Genomic DNA, 2426 nt, shown 5'->3' with positions numbered 1-2426 from the left:
GTCTCTGGAGTTTCAGTGAGGCGTAGTGAGAACTCGGAGGCCATGTCGTACGGCGCGCACATCACTGTCGTCAATAACGGCGAGCAGCGAGATATCTCAGCGTAACAGTAATTATGTAAGAGTGTTGTATAAGGTAAAAAACAAACAATAATAATAATAATAATAATAATAATAATAAGAGAGTACCATATACTAGGATAAATTAAACTTTAGGATTTTACAATAACTTGATCCTTAATATTGTGGCGGTTTTCTACCACAAGTGTGGCGCGCGCCTGTTGGGATGCTATTTTTCAGGTCATCAAACCACACACCCGAGATGGAGGGAAGATTGGCGAGCGAAAGTAGCATAGTTGCATGTTCTTTATAGCTCAGTAAAACTTAGACCTGCGTAACAACATAATTTAATTAAAAGACATTGAATGTAGATCGTTGGCAAATGGTAGTTAATTCTTGAGCATGTCTACTGTCGATCTATATAATTAATAGTAATATTAGTGCGGGCCCGCACATTTAGTTGTTCATCCATTACATAGCATCAGTTATCACACACCATGTACAATACTGAGATCGGTCTCTACACAAATATCAAGATAAATTATTTCCATGTCTAGATTAGATACACCAAGATAGCTACAGATAAATAACTATAAAATTAAAAATTAGAGTGTCTGAAATGACAGACCATCAATGTATCGTTATGTAAATTTATTATAACATAGAAGGTCATGGGGAAAAGTGAGGCATAAGATTTTTGTAAGAATTGTGCAGATGACGGGGATCGTGGCAATGCAGAGGCCAGCCGGAGCAAAAACAAGAGGTCATCGGCTACCTGCAGAAGAGAGCGTCAGCGCGCCACCTGACGTGAAGGGGGCGAGAGCATCCGGTCCTACAAGCTGACAGTCACCGGGCTCTATACCTGAGGGATTTGGCGGCAGACAGCCCTCGCCGGGCCACAAGTGAAAGTGAGGCTGGTCGTTGACACTGACACGCGACCCACACGCGACAGCCAACTAGCTCTCCGGACGCGGCAGCCGTTTGGAGGGATTCCCTGCGGCAGACCACGTTGTCGTGAGTACACGAAGAAGATCACATATGGTGTCATAACCGGCGTCTCATGTGCCTCAGGACAGAAAGGGACGCTATATACTCACCTGTTTGGGTTTTTACAACTCACTAGCATTGGCCGATCTGCATGCACAAAGCAGTATCGTGCCACACTAACAAATGTATGGTCTCATTTCTAACTTCTCCTCTCTATTAGAGAGCAGTTTTAGCAATCGTCGCTCCTAGTTCGATCCTGTATGGATGACCTCACACACTTGTGGAGTCACTCCACGTGCCATCATCCCTCGTCGAACTGCAATATTGGGAAACGTAAAGTACTGTCCAGCGAGAGAAGAGACCTAGACTAGTGATTTATCCCAACACGTAGACCTCAGAGACAATTAATCGACATGAGGAGAGCCTATCACTGTGTCTTCCTACCGTACTGCCGTGATCATATGCGTGGGTCTGACTACAATCTCAACAGCGTACTGCAGACGCTCCAGCACTCCCTATTGCTGTGGCAACAACGTAGCAACAACACCCGACGTTTAGCCCTATGTGATGTCAGTACTGTGGCCCCATCCCAAAAGCCCCCCTCCAATGCTCAAGACATGGAACCACGTGCATCAATGCATATGACTCAACATGCCAACCCCCTCAGAGAAACTAATGAATTTGTGAAGGGCTTCGAACATTTCTAACAATGTGATTTAGTGCCTCATTCTCAGCACAGTCGTGAACAGTGTACAATGTGCACGCACAACTTAATGTCCCATGAACCTTGTTTTTTTTTAAATTTCTTTCTCTAGTGTTGTTTTTGTAATGTATGTGATACCTTGTATGTGTTTGTTTTACACTGTAATTCTTATTACAAATTACTGTATTGTTCTCCACACCATTTTTTTTATCTTGTATTTATTGTTGAGTGTATGGAAACAGTGTGCCTGAAGTCCCCATAAACTGAAGCAGATACCACCACTGTCATTGTGAATGGACCATCAGTTCAGGGAACATTTTGTAAAGGTTATTCTTGCTGCAGGGAGACAGAATGAATCGGAGGTTGTAATTAGATTCTGAAAGCTCACAAAGAGATTGTTAACTTAAATAGTATCATGTGTGAGTGAGTTCAGGTTAGTTTAATGATTAAAATTGTTGTAACATCTTGGGCATTTAATTGCGGAGCACTCCAACTCTGATTGTAAAGAATGAATTGCTCCATATTTGGCTCACATGCCCGGGCCATATTTAGAGAGTGAATGTCTGTGTGAATCGGTGTTTGGAAGGGGCTCCCTGGGTATGGATGTGTGATGCGAGTGTTAGTGTTCCATATTAAGAAGGTGAAGTTGGCTACATCATAAATAATCCTCCCTCTATGA

This window comes from Schistocerca piceifrons, chromosome 4 (genome assembly GCF_021461385.2).
Source record: "Schistocerca piceifrons isolate TAMUIC-IGC-003096 chromosome 4, iqSchPice1.1, whole genome shotgun sequence".
Classification (NCBI taxonomy): domain Eukaryota; kingdom Metazoa; phylum Arthropoda; class Insecta; order Orthoptera; family Acrididae; genus Schistocerca; species Schistocerca piceifrons.
The sequence above is the reverse complement of the archived record's forward strand: the minus strand, read 5'-3'. Positions refer to the sequence as shown.